Source organism: Mustela lutreola, chromosome 3 (genome assembly GCF_030435805.1).
Source record: "Mustela lutreola isolate mMusLut2 chromosome 3, mMusLut2.pri, whole genome shotgun sequence".
NCBI lineage: Eukaryota > Metazoa > Chordata > Mammalia > Carnivora > Mustelidae > Mustela > Mustela lutreola.
The window spans coordinates 139,039,011-139,057,450 of NC_081292.1; the positions used below are offsets into that span (position 1 = coordinate 139,039,011).

Genomic DNA, 18,440 nt, shown 5'->3' on the forward strand with positions numbered 1-18,440 from the left:
TATTTATCTCTCTTTAGGGGTTGGGGGTTAATATCTGATAGCTCATAACATCTTTATTATAATGCATTTATAATGATTTACTGGAATCATTCTATGGCTAAGTATCTAATGTCAAAGCTGGGATCTGGCATGAAATACAATGCTGTATCCTTGGGTAGCTCTAGGGAGAAAAAGGCCTCAGCCAATATTTTCTGTGTAATTCTACAAACTGTAATAAGGGTAGGGGTAATTGCCTTAATGTCAATTAAGCTATTAATAATGCCTATCTTGTCATTCCTAAATATAGCAGGGTCTCAATCATACATTACTGTCCCCTGTTAAGACTGCACAGAAATGAGATCACAGCTCCTGTGGACCAGGAAGTCTGTCTAGCACCAAGTCTCACTCCTTTCCATAAAAGAAAGTCGAGATTGATTTACTTGTTTTTGATGAAAAATGGCTCCTTAGACATACATCTGTATTTGTCAGGGCAAGTGTTGGCGGTCCTTGTGAGCAGGGACAAGCCAGCCTTAAAAACTGTCCCTGTTCCTGTTCTGCTTCTAGGTGACCAGAGTAAGGTGCTCCTAATCAGAGACTAGTTCTCTGGGATCCAGCTTGCCGATGGCGTGTGGGGATAGTCCCTTAACAACTAGCCCTGCATTTTAGAGTCAGGAGGCTTCAATCCAGCTACAGGGGGTGCTGTGCCTTGAGCTTGTTGTTCTCAGCCAGCTTAGATGCAGACAAGTTCCTCAAGGACAGATAGACAACAGACATGTCACAGAGTAAAGGGGCTGACAGTCCATCAGCCAATTTCAGCAGCCAAGGTCAAGAGTAGAGGTGTATTTGGAATAAGGAGTAGATGGTGAAGTGTGGGGTTTTGGTGAACAGGGAGAATGTCACCAGCTCTCCCAGATCGGCCCTAAATCAGAAACCATTTATCTCACAGCCAAGAACCAGGACAAGACTCCTCTCACTTGGCACTTACATTTCTCCTGGGCTGAGATTTCTGAGCAGCCACTTCCTTCTGCCCCCCTTGGTGGCCCTCTTGGTGAAGTGAACTTCTACTTGATGATATTTAGAGCTCATTAATTCGTCCCGAGGAAGCTTATTGTATGGCAGTTTAATGACAGAAACCTGTTTTAATGCAAATGGACATGTAATCCCACTAAGCCCCTCTGAGGGTGTAAATTTAAAACAATTGCTAGGAACTGACACCAGAGTTTAATAAGATGGAGGGCCAGTTCCTAGATCCCGGTACACCCAGGGGACCCTGCTTGGACACCCAGCCCCAGCAGTTTTAGTGCAGCTGGTGGTTACCATGGCAATTTAAATGGTGGTGGGGGGTGGGGACTGCAGTGATCCTTTCTCAGGTGGTGGGGATCAGAGCTCTGGTAGAGTAGCCTGGGGTGCAGAGTCGAGGCAAGTTCTGTGCAAGTTCTGTGCGGGGAGGAAATGAAAGGTGAGTGGGTGTGTTCTGCTCACTGTTCCTCAGGCCAGAAGGTTGGGGAAGGTGTGACCCAGACCCAGGAGGCAGCTTTCTGTCCCAGGCTGCTTATAAATCTGCGATCTGGGCAAATCCCCACAGAAAGAGCACAGAATCTTTGCTGGGAGGCAACTTCTTCCAGGCAGTGAAGGGGGAAGCTTGCCTCTGGGGTGGAGACTGGAGCGGGGGGGGAAAGGAGACCGAGGCGGGGAATTGTTTGTGAATATTTGCTAGATTATAATGCTGTTGGGTACTACATCATTCTCCAGAGAGCCCTGAATAAGGTTATTATGGGTGAAGTCATTTTTGTAATAAAGTTGGCTGTAACTCTGGGTCATAAATCACAGGTTCTGGTACTAAAAAAAATTACTAAACATGCCTCCGTTACCACATACTGTCCTCCTTTTAAATACTTTGATTTTACTACAAATCCTCCATTGACTGAGATGGGGGAAATACACACAATGAGCAAATGATTCCTTCCGTCCCCGGCAGCAGCCCTGCCCGCATCTGGGCCTCCCGGAATGATTTCCTGAGGTGTGATGTTATTTATGGCATGCTTTCTCTATCAAAAAGGCAAACAGCATCCTGAGTGACCCCGGAGCATTTGCATCATTGCTTCTCTTGCTAATTGATTCATCCCCTGGCAGGGCCTGAGACGCGGGCTGTTAGCTGGACACTCTCTCCCAGCTGCAGATCCTGTGGATCAAGGTGCGTAATAAGCAAAGATGTTAATAAAATTGTTAAATGTCAAAACCGCGAACCCCACACCCATTCCGAGTCCATTGGCTCTTCTGGAATGATTCTGTGAAATACCATCTCCTCCCCTTGTCCTTTCCTCAGTCTAAACTTCATAACCTTTGTTAAGTAAGGAGATTAAGAACTGTTATTAACAACACGGATTGTTTAATTTCTTTCATAACTTCTTCCTTTCAAATAAGAGTCTGGCACAGAATGAAAAGGAATGCTATCATATGAAGTGCATTTCAGATGTAATAAAGCAGAAAGGAGAGGGTGGCCCCAGTGGCAGTTGTAAGAGGGACAAAGTGTGGATCTCTATAGCTCAGTGGCTGCAAAGCAGAAAATGAAGATTGTAAAAACGTCACATAAAGAAAAAATGCACAGTGGATTCGTTTTGCGATGCCCATAATTCAGTAATGCCTTTAAGTAGCTAGAAGAAATATAATAAATGTTTTTCCACAACATTGATCATACTGTATCAGAGGAAATATTAGTGTGCAGGGAGCCATGATTATACTGGTAGTAATTCTCGGTGCAGAAAACTAGTAGAAGATGGGACCCTTTATAGGCCGAACTTTTATTGGCTGCAGTTATTTACCTTTAAGAATACGTCTAATACATTGTCCTATGGCTAAATATTTTTGCGAAAATTCAAACCAGCACTACCAGTAAATCAGAAATCCTGCCACCATTTTATAGAATTTATCTGTGTATTTTCCTGCAGACGCTCTGATATGTTCCAGAATACAAAACCAGCCAATTGACCATGTAAAAATTCTGGAATGTCTGTAAAACAGATCCTTCTTCTGTATTCTGAAGCCAGATAGGAGCGGACAGCTTTATGGCATATGTGATTCCATCCAAATGCCACCTGTATATATCTAAAACATCTCTCTAAAGAAATTAAAAGGATTATTAGATTATATAATGCAGTAAAACCAGACCCAAAGCTGTAAGCAAGGAAAGGGTATGCTTGTCACGCAACTGCTTTTTTTTTTTTTTTTTTTTTTTTTTTTGGTACTGAAACACCGGGGAAAGCTTTGCAAGGCAGGTTTTTTTCTTTAAGGGGAAAAGAAGGAAATTGATTCCTCATGCCAGCCTCTTGCTCCTCGGACTGGCAGGAGCTGGTAATGCGGTGGCCTAAGCAGTCTGGGGAGGGAAGGACCACATGCTACAGGAAAGTTCTACTTTTGCTCTGGAGGGACCCTGGATCTGACTGGAGAAATCATCGAACTGGGCTTCCAGAGTGGATAAGACAAGAGCTGGCCCAGCCACATTCTTGCACAACTCCCAAGGGAGAGGTGAGGCCTGGGCACAGCCATTCCCGGTGCGTCTGCCTCGAAGGCCTGCCGTGAAAGTTTCTAGGAGAAGCAACAGGGCCGAGGAATCTGCCGTGAGAGCCGGGATAGGAACATGGCGTTGTTTTACTTCAGAATCTGGATAGGCGAGCTTGCAGTTCAAAGGCCTTGGAAAAGCAAACAGACCCGGCTATCTGCTCTGTTTCAATGCACGTCTCCCCTAACTCTCCCTGACACGATGGGAATCATTTCCCAGACTTTCTTTGCAGAGACCATCCCCATGCTTTTGTCCTAGGGCTCTTTGCTTAATGCAAATCACCGTTTTCACACACACATGCTCTTTCGAAGCAGCGCAGTTTCTATAATGTTCTTTCTTCTCTGCCATTTGGGCACAAGAGGTGTGGGCTTAGTTAAAGAGCAATTGGCATTTTTTCTGGAGTTATGTCTTGATTTTCTCACTGGAGTTGGGTAGATAGCAAAGAAGAGGTCAAAGAAGGGACCTTTAAGGTCTTCCCATCTTGAGGACTTAAGGAGGCGGGCAGTTGAAGAGAAAAACCCAACATAAGGGAGTCTAAGATTGAGAAACAACTTGCCACAAGATGACGGTTTCTCTAAAGGAGAATCGCCTGAGAAGCTGGTCAGCAGTCACTTGATGTGCTCAGCCGTGGTGTGGCCATAAGTCACTTAGAAGCTCAGGTGACCTGACAGGCTTCTGTTGCCTTCTTTCCCAACATGGCGGAGAGGGCGCTTTTTAAGCATCCTCTTACAAGTGGCCCTGCTGTAGGTACTTCCAAGCAGCAGTGGCTCTTCTTGGTCTTTTTTAATGAAAATTCTTATTGTTGTTATTTATCTTACTCAGTTAGTTGCCTGCCATGCCAGTTGAAAGAATGAAATTTAAAATGAAAAAATTGGGGGGAGGCTAATAGCTCTTTGAATTCCCTCTTTAGATGTGTGATCATGTTCATGGAGCGGTTACCAAAACTTACTGAAGATCTGTGGGTGGTCCTGTTCTTTTTTCCTTCTCCTTCTTTCCTCTCTTTCTTGTCATCCCTCCCTCCTCTCCCCTTCCTCCTTCCTGCCTTCCTGCCTTCCCTCTTTCCTCCCTTTCCCCCTTCTCTCCTTTATTTTCCTTTCCTTCTCTTTCCTCTCCTTTCCCTTCTTCGTCAACAACTTGGAAAAAAATCTTAATGAATTTCTTAGAGCAGTTCTACAACAATGAAAATATTCAGGGTCACACGTGCCTTCCCTGGAATATCTAACAGTGGAGTCAAGTGTAGCTTCCATTTTTGCTGGGTTTGCAGTAGCACAAAGTCTCATTTATGCTTGCAAAAATATCTAAGCGTGCTTAGGAGGATCAGAGAGACCCTTGGAGAGTTAGACCACTATAATTTTAGTAAAATTAAAAAGCAAGAAAATAATGATAATGGGACAACAGACTTTGGAACCTACTTAGTGAATAAACAGTAAATGTAGCTGCAGTGGCGATCTAACCTGAATTACTGACCTACACTGTGGCCAGGCACCATTTAACAATACAGAGTATTTGGTTATAATAGGGAACGTTGTGTGTTTTTAAAATGAGACATATTTGTAATTATCTCTACAACCGCTAGATGTCACTGTTGCATACATCTGTCCCTAAAAACTTCCCACGTAGACCATCTGAAACTGGTATTTTAAGGACTGTCATGTTACCTCCTCCGAGTTCTAACCTTTGATGGAGCACGGGCTACCATGCTAACATCTCTCTTCTCCATCAGTGCAGTCAGCCCGATTCTCAGTTATGGCACTCTACTCGGAATTCTTCTAATTTATACAGGATGACATTCCCCAAACACAATTATCTTCTTTACTAAATTTAAAAGGAGTATGGTACTTTTATAATAGTTCCCAACATTGTATATTAATTATAACTAACACATTCTGGATACCAAATGGAATGAAGTGAAAACATAACCATAAAATACCCTGGATTTATAAAGTGTCTTTTTTTCTCCCCTCAAAGAGCTTATAGCAGTTTCCTATCTATTTGCTCATCTGTCTTCCCAACATCCCTAGGGGGTTACCTGCTTTAATGCTTTTATGAGTCAAAGTTGACCTGTGAAATAAATTGAATGAAGTAATTATTTATACTGGCATCCCAGGAGTAAAGCAAAAGCAAACACTGAAAATGTGTTCCAGACAGCTAATTCTAGTTTGCAAAAGTAACATACTGAAATTTTGGTAGTTCTGGTTTTCTTTGTCAATTACTTTTATAATTCCTTAATTCACGGGCCCTTTAATACTTCTTTTAAAAAGTTGTTTTAAAAAACCTGAGCCATCTAGTGTAGCTGACGTTATACAGAAGTGAGATCTAGAGACTTCCCAAATGTGAAAAAAGCCTGGCTCAGTAGAAGTGCTAGACTAGACTAGACTAGACTAGAGGGTGGGGGATGCGTAGGATAAAAAAAGAACAGGTGGACCAATTGGAACAGTACTTAGCTTTCTCTATGGTTAAAAATGATCGTGCGCTTCAGTTTCACTGTCTTGTTTAATCTCTTTCTTTTTCTTAAAATCTTGGATTTGTTTTCTTTAACTTCCTCTAGTTCCTTTGCACTGGGGAAACCAGAACTGTTCTTAGAGGACTATTGGTCTAGATTCGGGGCGGGGGAAGGGGGGAGATACTCCATGTTTAGTGAACTAGCAGAGAGCTGTGTTGCCTGCCATGCTTTGATCCAAAATTTCAGTCATTGTTTCCACATTTAGGGGCTGGAATGAACATCAAAGAAGTGGGTGTACGGAATTTACTGAATGCCAAAGAAGTACAATAACATACAGAGGATATAAGCAAATCCCAGTGGCAAAATTTGCTGCCAATTCTTGCACATAATAGAGGCCCTAAAGTGACAGTCTATCTTTGACAAATGCATAATGATATCAATGCCAAGGGAAGGAACTAGCATGCTGAAAGGTGAATAAAAGAGTTGGGAACAATTCAGTGCACTTACACATTTCCTTAGTGTGTTTTCACACAACAAGGAAAGCAGATGACACAAATGCATTAGGTAATCATTGGACGGGGCTGCAAACTCACCAGCAGTTTGAAACGACCTGGCTCTTTTGGGATCTAGCTCTGAAGATGAAAATAAAATGTGATTAGAAATAATTCATCTTCTGGAGGGGGAAAAAAAGGAACAAGTAAAGTGAAAATAGCTTTCTTGTTCTGTCTTGGATAGTTCCAGTTTTAAAGCCCATATGTTGTTTGCTATAACTTCTTCGCCTCCCAGGGCCAATGCATTCCAAACGCTTCAGCTAGTGCACTGCACCGAGGAGCCTAGAAAGTTAGGGCTCATTTGTATCCTCAGTCTTTGTTCAAATATGGATTAATTTTGGTTAATTTCAGTAGGTGCACATAAAGTAAAATGCACAGAACTGAAACCATGGAAATCAGGCCATTGTGTGATCATCTAAAAACCTACTTTTCAAGCTCCTTTAAGTTTTATTTTTGAAATAAAAACAGTAAAAATGACTGTTAAAAGTTTCCAAAAGCGTTGACATCATGAGCAACTGCTAACCGAGGCTATTCCCAGAACAACAGCGCGATTTTGGATAGAATTCTAGAAAAGCTAACTGCCCTGCAGTGCCAGCTATAAATATTTCATTCAGGAGGTGATTCCAGAAGGGTCCCGAGGTACATGGCTCTTGCCTCTGGGGCCAGGTATCTGTGTAGATGCCTGTTGCGTTACTGTCACCTGGGCTAGCCTGGGACTGCAAGGGCAGACTCTCACCCTTCGGCAGCAGCTCTTCGACACTAGCCCTTCGACACTGAAGGTTGGCGCGTAAGGCCTTGTGTCAGCTGCTTTAAACAAGCCGTCCGTGTGGGAATGTTTAGAGAAAGAAGTTCCAAGACGTCACAGAACACAGCAAGTGCCTACAGGGTTCATGAACGCAGTCTGGTAATGAATTGAGTACAAGTGTGACCAAGAGGTGTGTGTATTTGAAATTCTCCTTGGTAGAGCAAGACATTGTGCCAGTTGCAAATAGAGCCACCATTTCTGTCCTTCGCATCGACCGATCAGAGCAGATTACGTATCTACACCCAAACCACTTCCAACGCAGCCCCTACCTACAGGTTTTCAGTGCTGCTTACAAAAGTTCTTCTGCAGCCTTGCACTGCATGATAACGGAGCTCACAGAAGGATCCTGCTCTGTTTCTTGTGCATGTTAAGTAAATGCAGTGCTTTTCATTATTTCAAACTCTGTAAGGTCATGACTGAGTGCCCAGAAAATGGACAAACAAGTATTCAACTGGCTGGATGAACCATGGCTTTCTGGCATTAAAAGTGCAATATTTATGAGTTAATTTAATCATAGAAGAAAATATTGAGTAGGTGACTGAGTAAAATGATGACTGTGTATTATGTTTTTGCCATGCAGCTGGATAAACATATTCAACGACAGACCTTGGCAAGAACTGCAAAGATGCTCTTGACAATGGCATGAATAAATATTAGGTGCTGCCTCGAATTCACTGCATTTGAGGTCTTGAGCAAAGCCAGATGAGGTTTAGCAAGGAAGCGGAGAAGAATCCACGCATGCACACGGGGATTATGTAAACACTGGAGTCTTTCTCTGCTGCCTGGGAATTGCTCTAACATCCATTTTCATCTACATCACTGACAGTTTTTTTTTTTTTAACTTATTATCTTTGCACTTCTAGGAGTGTACTTTAGCATGAAAAGCCAGCTTTTGGGAAGCCCGTGGCAAATTTTTCAACAACATGGACACGGGGAGGAGAGAGATACTTTGCATAGACTACAGAATGCTGACAAAAAGAATGATTCTATTTTGTAGTGACCCAATCCAACCTATATAGACCACTAAATTTTAAAAAACTTCTTTAGATGGCTTCTTAAATTTCTTTAGAATATATGGCTTCTGATTCCAAGAAGAACCATAAGGAAAAACGATGTTTTGAAAAGATATTTTGAAGGGAGGAGATGGGTCACATTAACAGCCTCTTTATGGAGCATTTGTAGCCAGTGCTGAAGGAAGCAGCGTGGGAGAGAGCGTTACAGAAATAGCGAGTTTTCCCCTGAAGAATTGTTGTTTCACTGACAAAGAGAAGCTCTTTTCCCCCAGTTTTGTTGAGATATAATTGACATATGAGATTGTATAAGCTTAAGGTGTGAGACATGTTGGCTTGGATATTTCTTTTGGGAAAAGACCACCACCAGAGCATTGGTGAACACCTCTGTCCTGTCACATTATTGCCGTATTTTTTTCTGTGGTGTCAGCATATAAGATCTATTCTCTACGCAGCTTTTAGGTATACACTGCATATGGTTAATTACATTCACCATGCTGAACATTAGATCTCCCCAACCTTACTCTTCTTGTAACTGCAGGTTTGTACCCTTTGGCCAACATTTCTGTATTTCCCCACGCCCTTCCCCCGGCAACCACCATTCTACTGCCTGTGTCAGTGATTTATTATTATTATTATTATTTTTAAGATTCTGCATGTAAGTGATAGCGGGCAGTATTGTCTTCTCTTTCTCTGTTTGACCTATTTCACTTAGAAAAATGCCCTCAAGTTACATGCATGTTTTTGCAAAGGCAGGATTTCCTTCTTTCTCTTAGCTAAATATTCCATATTATATATATATATTATATATAATATATATTATATATAATATATATTATATATATTATATATTATATATATATATATACACACACACACATACACACACATATACACACACTCTCACACACACATGTATATATGTATATATGTATACACACACACACAGAACATCTTCCTACTTTGATGAATATGTAGGTGGTTTTCATGTCTTGACTGTTGTGGATAATGTTGCAGTTGACATGGGATTGCTGATATCTTTCCGAGACCTTATTTTCATTTCCTTTGAATACATACCCTGCATTGCGTTTGCTGGATCATATGTAGTTCTATTCTTAATTTTTTGAGAAACCTCTATGCTGTTTTCCAAGTTTCTGTATTCATTTACGTTCCCACTAATGGTACACAAAGATTCCCTTTTTGCCACATCCTCACCAACACTTGTTATTTCTTGTCTTTTTGATGATAGTTATCTAAGGGTGTGGGGTGATAACTCCTTGTAGTTTCCATTTGCATTTCCGTGATGATCAGTGATACTGAGCACTTTTCTCTGTCTATTGGCTATTTATATATCTTCTTTGGAAAATTATCTGTTCAGTTCCTCTGCCCGTTTTCAATTAGATTATTTTTTTGTTTTGTTATTGAATTTTATGGGTTCTTTATATCTTTTGGATTTTAACCCCTTATCAGATATACGATTTGCTGATATTTTCTCCCACTTCATAGGCTGCCTTTTCATTTTGTTGGTTGTTTCTCTTGCTGTGCAGAAGCTATATAGTTTGATGTAGTCCCAGTTTTAAGTCTTGCATTTGTTGCTTGTACTTCTGGTGTCATATCTAAAAAATTATTGCCAGAACCAGTGTCAAAAAGGTTTTCCCCTGTGCTTTCCTCTAGGAGTTTTATGGTTTTCAGTTCTTCTGTTTTAAGTCTTTATTTCATTTTGAGTTAATCTTTGTGTGTGGTATAAGATAGGGGCCCAGTTTCATTCTCCTGCATGTGGTTATCTTAGCTTTCCCAGCACCCTTTATTAAAGAGACTCTGCTTTCTGCATTGAGTATTCTTGGCTCTCTTGTCAAAGAAAAGTTGACTTACATGCAGGGGTTTATTTCGGGCTCTCTCTTCTATTCCATTGCTCTGTGTGTCTGTATTTTTGCAAGTACCATACTGTTTTGATTGCTAAAGCTCTGTAATCTAGTTTGAAATCAGGAAGCGTGATGCCTTCAGCTTTGTTCTTCATACTTTGGGCGTTCAGGATCTTTTATGGTTTCACATGAATTTCAGGATTGTTTTTTCTATTTCTTGAAAAATGTCAATAGATTTTTGATAGGGATCGCATTGAATTTATAGATGATTCTGGGTGGTATGAACGTTGTCTCTTATAGGCAACAGATAACTGGGTCTTGTTTTTTTAATCCATCCAGTTACTCTGTGCAATTGATTGGAAAATTTAATTCATTTACATTGGAATACTTCTTGATCTGTAAGGACTTATTAATGCTGTCTTACTGTTTTCTGGTTGCTTTTTAGTCCGTTTGTTCCTTTTTTCCTTCCTTGCTGCCTTCCTTTGTGAACTGATGATTTTGCATAGTGGACTGCTTTGATTCTCTTCTCTTTATCTTTTGTGAAGATACTGGAAGTTTTTATTTGGTGGTTATCTTGAGGCTTACATAAAACGTTTTCTAGATATAACATTAACAACCAAACTTGGATTGCATGCAAGAACTCTACCCTTTTATATTTCTGATGTCACAATTTACCTCTTTTTATATGGTGCATTCATTACCAAATTATCATAGTTATAGTTACTTTTAATACTCTTGTCCTTTAAGAAAATTTCTGACTGAGGTCTTTGCTTCTTATTTTCTGGAGCACACACACTGTGTCTAGAACAACAACAGAAGAACTATGGTATCTGGGCCACAGTGTACGTGCCACAGACTTCTGCTAAATCTTTAATTTCCTAGATTGCTTTTTATTCTTTGGTCATCTTAGCATTAAAATATGAGGACAGAATGCATCAGTGAGGCTAGCAAAGCCTATGAGAAAAGAACCCCTAAATGGGTGTGGGTATTCTAGATCCTAGTCTTGACGTGTGACACTGGCCAAGTCACTTTGCTTCTCTGTACCTCAGTTTTTTCAATCTGTAAAATTATAAGAACATTTTCTTGCCCAGATTTCAGAGTCTGATTGTGAGAGAAAAACTAGAGCATCTAAAGCATTAGTTTCTTTTGTTGTTAAATCACTGTGCATTTAATTGGAACTCTGATTTATTCCTGAAAGGATTTCAGTTGCACTTAGAGAAGTTAAAATACAAACTTAAGATAGGATCATGACGGGGTGCCTCGGTGGCTCAGTCTATGAAGCATCTGACTCTTGGTTTCAGCTCAGGTCATGATCTCCTGGAGGTGAGATCCAGCCTCACCTCCGGCTCCAGCTCAGTGTGGAGTCTGCTGCTGATTCTCTCTCTCCCTCTGCCCCTCCCCGACTGCCTCTCCCCTTCTGTTCCTTCCCATCCCTGTTCATGCATGCTCTCTCTCTCTCTCTCTCTTCTCCCTCAAATAAATAAATAAGTAAAATCTTGAAAAAAAAGATACGACCGTGACTACAACTAATACTTCTCAGTATAGCCAAGCAAATATGGTGACTCACAAACTTAATTTTTCCTTATTTTCTTTTGAAGAATCCTCTCAAAATCTAATTTTTTAAAAAGGATTTATTTATTTAGTTTAGAGAGAGGGAGAGTGCACTCAAGTGAGAGGGAGAAGGAGAGGGAGTGGGAGAGAAGCAGACTGCCTGCTAAGGGCAGAGCCCAATGCAGGGCTCAGTCCTACCACCCTGAGATCATGACCTGAGCCAAAATCAAGAGTCAGGGGCGTAACTGACTGAGTCACCCAAGTTCCCCTCCAAATCTTATTTTTAAAAGGAAATCTAGCTCATCTCCCAACTGCTCTGTCTTCCTGGTAACATTCTTAATTGGACACATTCCACTTTGACGTGCATTTACAAATAGATGACTGGAATGCTTGATCCACGTGGGGGAATGAGAAGTAGCAAGAGGGGTGTTTGAACATGAAATTACCATAATTTGGTAATGGTTTGGATTTGGGAAAGTGAGAGAATAAAATGTCAAAAGATGACTCCCAGACTTACACAGATATTGAGAGAAGAAAGATTTAGAGGAATAATCAGGAATTCAGTTTGGGATATGGTAAATCCAGGAAAAGACCATAAAGGCATCTGCGATGGTAAAAGAGCACTGAGCTTAAAGGCAGATGACCTCAGTTAGGGTCCTGCCTCTGCTCCAGTATGTATGAATGTGGGGAAAAAGACTTACTCTTCCTGAGTTTTGGTGTCCTTATCTATAAAGTGAACATATTAATATCGTTCTCATTACTTTGTTGGGAAGGTAAAATGACAATTTTTTAAAAAATGCTTTATTTTTTTTAAGTAATCTTTACACCCAACTCAGGACTTGAACTCATGGCCCTGAGATTAAGAGTCGCTCATTCCACCAACTGAACCAGCCAGGCACCCTCATTATAAAATGAGGGCATTTTATAAGGAACTGTCCTATTTCTTGTTACTATAGAGACATAAGAAATAACACAATGAAACAAGTTTGGACATTTTCTCCTGGAAACATCCCCACTAAGTAACAGATACCTTTTTCTTCTTGTCTTTTCACTAACTCACATTGTGTCTTTCACTGAGCTACCTTGGAGGCCCACTTTTTCTCTTCCCTATCTTCAGGAGAATGCCTATACCCATAATCTCATCTTGAAGGGCACAAGGAATTAATGTGGAGAAAGTCTCTTGAGATTCATGGTTCACTAGGGGCAGGAATCATGGCTCTGGAATGCTATGGGCTTCCAGTGAATATTAATTGGTAATTCAGCATTATCACTTAGGTTTTAAACTGGTGAGAAGAAGAATAGATTTTAGTCAGTCGGGAGAAAACATCCCCATCCCTGCTCATGTTGGGTTGGGAACATCCATTAACCCCACAAAGTCAAGCCTCAGGTTATCCCTAAAATCCAAGGAAGGAAAAAGGCCATGGATACATGAGAGAGAAGCTAATGTTTCCCCTGCTTAAGTTTCCTCAGGGTGAACTCCTTGATCCCTACCTACAATGATGTACTGAAAATCTGTGTGTGGTTAACTTATTTTGACCACTCAAAAGCTAAATAGTGAATCTGGCTGCGAACAGCAGTGGGATATCTTTGGATATAGCAGAGATCACGGGAGAGGGCAGAATTCACCCACCTCACACAGAGTCTAAGAAGGCTCATACTTCAAGGGCAAATAGATTCCATTTGTGGAATACAGACTTCATAAAATTTGAACATTTATTGAACCTCAACAAGGGGCAAGGAGTACAGAAATATCTAAACTGTGCCTCAGTCTTACAACCTATCTGTGAGGAGAAAACTAGTAAATGAAAGACTTGGTACTAGATAACCTTTCTGTACAGTGAAACAAGTTTTGTGGTGGTGTTGTCTTTGCCTCTTAACATGTATTTTGTGAATCTCTGTTTCCCGCCGAAGAACTTCCAAGAGCAACAACAAAAAATAAAAACAGAGGTCCAAATATCTCCATATTTTCCAAGATGGAATGTTGTTTCTGTTAAAAACAATTTTCCAGCTGAGCTCTATGACCAGTATCTGAACATGAAATTCTTATTTCCTGGGAGTTCTAATAAGTGTCTCTAGTATATTTGGAAGGATGTCTTGAAATACCAGAATAAGAGGTCAGTCATTAGCAAATTTTCAGATCCATGCAAACTGGCTTGATACTATGCTTTCCAGTATATGTGTATAGGGAGGTGTGCATATATGTCACTCCAAAGAGAAGAACCACTTGTCATCTGGTATTCGTAGAGCATTTAGGACAGTAGCTACACCACAGTAAATCCTATGTAAGTCTTGACTGCTGCTGCTTCTATGACTAGCATTACAACACTGTTAACTGTTGGAAAGACTAAGGTGTATGCTATGACCAGGACTCAACTGGGCTGGTTTCATGAGCTCTACCAGCCCTTGGTGCTTCTCACCCATGAACGACCCTTTGCCTCTTGGGAAGACCATCTTTCTAGGTCCACATTTTTGCCCTGGCTGACTCTTGGGAACTGTCAGAGTGCCAAGGGAAGCTTGGGGATATGGCGAGTTGCGGGAGGGAGGGGTGCATCACTCTAAGGCAGTGCTTCTCAAATTATGTAGAGTGAAAGAGAAGTTTTTTTTTTTTTTTTTAATTTGCAATCTATCACAGCCTGATATTTTGGAAGGGGCAATAAAAGTAACTAAAAATGGAATAAAAAAACCAATACACACAACACCCAAGTGCCATTTTTTTATTAGATTCAACAGACATAAACTCATCCTACCAAATGGATATCAACATTTTAAATGCTTTCTCTCGATTCTATCCTGGTCTCCTCTCTGAATGGTAACCAAGATGACAACAGCGGGCCTCATTTTGAATAGCAATATCTTAAAAGACACTGAGGAACCCCCAAAGGCCTGTCATTTTCTTGCTGTTCTCCTTTTGTGGAGCTCAGAGGGCTCTCACTGCAGCAGATGACACTACAGGTCTGCAGGCCTTTGGCCTCAGCTTCACTGGAACGAAGCTGGTGCATACAAGGTGACCGAGAGAGGCCATCGGGGGAAGCTGGGTTCTGCTGGGTGCTGGCCATTGTCTCAGCAGGGGATTTATGCACAGCTAAGCAGTGGACTGTTCAATGCAGATGCGCAGGTGTGGGAACAGTTTGTGATAGGCAGGTTTATGGCATATAAACACATTGTATGATATACTGTAATCAACTCTATAAACAACTTTAAAATTGTCTATACTTCATATTTCCAGCATTTGGTTTTGTTAATCATATGTCTTCCTGACAGCAATTAAATAACCTTGAGAGGAAATGTACACCTGCTGTCTCCCCTGGGGAAACTACATCTCTTTGGTGAATGACATAAGTCCTCTTTAAAGCATAACTGAAGACAGAATTGAATTTGGAGATATGTCTCCTTTCTCTCCTGTTTTCTCTCTAGTTGAAATGGAGGGCTTGGTGTGATAGAGCTGGTCTTTTTCTGGATCCCTAGTCTAAGATTCTACTTAAAACAGAACTTTTCACTGAGGGGCTAATTAAAGACAAGAGCTAAATGAGGTTGAGACGAGTATGGCAGTGAGGAGGTCCCACATTCACCTCCTTGGCCTGCACCCCCACTCTTCCCAACCTCTCTACCCCAAGGTGCTCCATTCTGTCAGATTTCCTTCTGGGAACACCAGATTGATCCTGTTTTCCTTCAAACAAAAGAGAACATAACAAAGCATTTGCTTCGCTTGGGTCAGGTTCCACACAAAGTCCACTCATTAAGATTGATGAATTAAAAGTCTCTCTTAATTGACAGATGTCGGGCCAGGGGGGGATCCTGGGGGCTCAGTGTGGGCTGGGCACCACTACAGCCTGAAGTGGCCAAGTATTGACTCTGGATCAGTTGGGTGACGCAGAATTTGGGGAGTTAGTGCCCCAGAGGCATGTTCTCCAGCTGGCCTGGGTCAGTGAATGGGATGGGTACACTGGATGGGCGAGGAGCCGCCCCAGGTGCAATAACTACCAGGACCCTCAGACTTAGGGCCACAGTTCCCCTTGTAACTCTTCCACCTCCACGAGTGAGCTGAACTCGTCTAAACCATGTAGCCAGTAGGTAGTCCTGACCACAGAGTATCACAAAGCCTTCACCAACTGGCCAAGGCTATGTCTTGGATCCAGAACTCTAAGGACGTGAGACCCCATCCCCATCATGTTCTGCTGAGTTGATGAGTAGGGAACAGCTGTTCAGAAGAGGAACATGTGCCCTGAAGTCTTTCACTCACTCTTAGAATGGCCCCATCAACTGTCTACTTGGTAAGAAAAATGGCTTCAAAACACAGTGTTTTGTCAGTGTGAAAACAATGCTATATGACCTTGTTAACTGGGCCCTGACCTGTTGATCTGATGGAGATTGAGAATGTCCTGATACTTATTGGAACTCTAGAAATTTTCTTTCTTGGATCTTCAGGGATAGCTCTGTGAGGGATGAAGGGAAATGACCTGTGGGGTTGGAAGTGTTCCTGTTACCATGGATGATACTACAACTGTCAAGGCAAATTCAAGCCAGGGAGGTCACTAGATCACAGGTGGGAGATACACACCACATCCACAAGGCATCCTGGGATTATCAATGGGACAGGGCCTTGTCTGACATCGCAAGGGAATCTGAAATCATTTCAGAACTGGTTTAGACAGTAGGTTTGGGAGGCAACTATCTTCTCAATGTTAAACCCAGTAAATATGGACTGGTTGTTCCCGTCTTCCAAGAAAGCTTCTTGGTGCTGGGAAGTGGTTAAGCATCAATGGGGAGGCTGTCTATGCATCTAAACAATGGAGGGTGCAATGGGAAAATAACATAGTATCTATGGTATACCTTAAAATGATCAGCTCTGTGTGCCATTTTACTGAGCTGGTAAAAAAATGAAGACTTAACCCCCCATAACTATCTTGACTACAAAGGTAGGGGTGCTGGGAATCCAAGAAGATCAAGGTAGTCTACAGATCTGGATAAAATTGTCCTCATTTCTCTGACCTCACCACCTGCTCTCCCAGTTGAGTTTGCTTAGACTGTGAAGCTGATGATAATTGAAGTTCAAGAGAAAAAGGACACTGCTTGGTGTTGGCTGCTTCGATTTTCCTTGAATAGTACCATCACTGTAATAAACCAACTTCTCTTCCCTACCCATAGATGGCTTTTCCAACACATTTCAATCAGAGGAACTGAGCACATTACACCGAGTCTCAATGAAACAAGGATCTGAGCACCACTGATAGTATACCTCACTCTGGGAAGCAAAAGAGAGGACTGAACAATTAAGCTCTGAGTTCATCCATTTCTACCTTTGGAAATTATCTACAATGGGAACTTTCCTCAATAATCTGTTTGATAAGCCTACTTGCTTACTCTAGGACTTTAGTCTGAGAATAAGTGAAGTCACTCTGTTGCCTATGAGAGGAGTTAGCAAGTTTGGCAAACTCAACCATATGCTATTTATTTAATGTCAATTGTCAACCAACCTCTCCCCCCCTCCCAAGTGCAGGAGAGCCTAGAGGCTTCTAGGCTGCTAATGTTCTATCTTCAGAAGTTTCTGAAGAAAACTAGTAGCTCTGAAATTCAGTCTGTTTACAGGGATGCTATTTTTAAAAATGGATGTGATTCTATTCTGCCTTTTAAAATATGATCAAGGGGCGCCTGGGCGGCTCAGTGGGTTAAGCCTCTGCCTTCAGCTCAGGTCATGATCTCGGGGTCTTGGGATCAAGCCCCACATTGGGCTCTCTGCTCAGCGTGGAGCCCCGCCCCCCCACCTGCCTGCCTCTCTGCCTACTTGTGATCTCTGTCTGTCAAAAACAAAACAAAACAAAACAAAGCAAGAAACTTTTAAAAAATGGTCAAATAAATACATTTATATGTAAAGAAAAATTACATATCTCCCTATCATCTCTCTCTCTCCTTTCTTTTTTTCCCTGCAATTTTAATGTTGTTATTGTTGAAGAGACTGGGTGTTTGTCTTGGAGTTTCCAATAGTTTGAATTTATTGTATTACTCTGTCATTGTACCCTCTAAATTGGCAGTTAGATCTAGAGGCTTGATAAAATTCAGGTTCAATTATTTTGTCAAGGGTATTTCTTATACAGTGTTTTGTACTTCTATTAAGATGTACATAATGTTTGATTGTCTCTCTTTGGTGATCTGAGCAGCCATTGGTGGTCATTGCTCAGATCCACTAATTCATTAGGAGGTCACAAAATGATGATATCCTGATTCAATTGATCTTTCTTCATTTGTTAGCTGGAAAACTTCTATAAATAGGAAATTCCCCTGACTCTCTGGTCACTCTGAGACCACATATTTTTTGTTTGTTTGTTTTGTGTTTTAGCTCAATGAATTTGTTCCCTAGCATCCTCTAGAGGGGAGTCTAAATTTTTGGTATCATACTGAACTTACACGAATTTGAATATACTTGATATGTTTCAACCCATTGCATTTATCAACCTCCTGATGCTTAACTCTTTGATCAGTTATATCCTCTTTAAGCTGGTAACCAAATCCTTTGGGCAGAACCCCAGTAGTTTTTCATAGCTTCCTTGCTTTCTGGTATGACAGGATATTCCAGACTCATTTAATGAACTTCCTGGAAGTTCATGAGGCCTGGAATCAGCCTCGAGTCAGCCATCTTTCCAAGTGACTTGGTTCCTTTGGTGGGGAATAGTATTTAGAGACAC

General features: G+C 41.3%; 1 pseudogene; it reads left to right on the forward strand.

Moving 5' to 3' along the window:
• Positions 1-18,115, forward strand: part of LOC131827929 (tissue alpha-L-fucosidase-like) — a 78,338-nt pseudogene extending 60,223 nt beyond the window's left edge.
• Positions 18,116-18,440: the final 325 nt, after the last annotated feature.